This window comes from Otolemur garnettii, unplaced genomic scaffold (genome assembly GCF_000181295.1).
Source record: "Otolemur garnettii isolate 467f Iridium unplaced genomic scaffold, OtoGar3 scaffold00012, whole genome shotgun sequence".
NCBI lineage: Eukaryota > Metazoa > Chordata > Mammalia > Primates > Galagidae > Otolemur > Otolemur garnettii.
The window spans coordinates 31,236,199-31,237,105 of NW_003852407.1; positions in this window are offsets into that span (position 1 = coordinate 31,236,199).

Genomic DNA, 907 nt, shown 5'->3' on the forward strand with positions numbered 1-907 from the left:
CTGATAATCTACTAAGAAAACAGTTTTCCTGAATTCTGTGAACCATTTTAATAAATTATCAAGCCTGAAGAAGAGATTTGGGGAGCCTCTAATTTATAGCCAGCCAGAAGCACAAGGGATAACCTGGAATTGCAACTGGCATCTGAAATGGGGGATAGGGGTATTCTTGTGGTACTCAGCCCTTAATTTGTAGGGTCTGTGCTAATGTAGGAAGTTACTATGAGTACTGAGTTAAATTGCAGGGCACCTAGTAGGTGGAGTGGAGAACTGAATTGGAGTAGAGTAGTTTGCTGGAGAACTGAATTGCTTGGTATAAAAAATTCACACATTTGGTGTTAGAAGTATGGAATGTATAGAAAAATTGTTTTTTTTTTTTAGAAAAATTTATTTATTTTTAACTAGTTATATCAAATCTAAAAGTACTTAGAAATAATAATATTTGGGATTTAAAGCCTATTATGTTGAAGAAATAATAGCAGAAAACTACTTTAAAGAGGTAAACATTCTAATTCCAACTCATAAATTGTCAGAGGTTCCAGTGCTGTCACTTAACACAAATCCGAATTTTTTAGGAAATATACTCTTTTAAAGACAAATCTGCCATGATGCCATCGGAGTGGAATTTATGCCAGAGTTTTAGTCAATCTCTTATCAATGAAGTGACAGGAAAGGAAGAATTGGTAAAATAGGTGAGTGGGAGTCCTTTAAGCTAAGATGACTCCAGCACTTGGAGCTTCTGCCTAAGCAAACCAAAACCTGACTCAATGTAAACAGCAAAACAAAAACAAAACTTAAGTTTAGTCAAATAGCATTTGTCAACAAACTTCTAACTCAGGACTTTCCACTTTATTCTCTTTCAAAAAGTAAATATAAATAAACTTGGTCCTTATTAAAACCAAAACTTTAT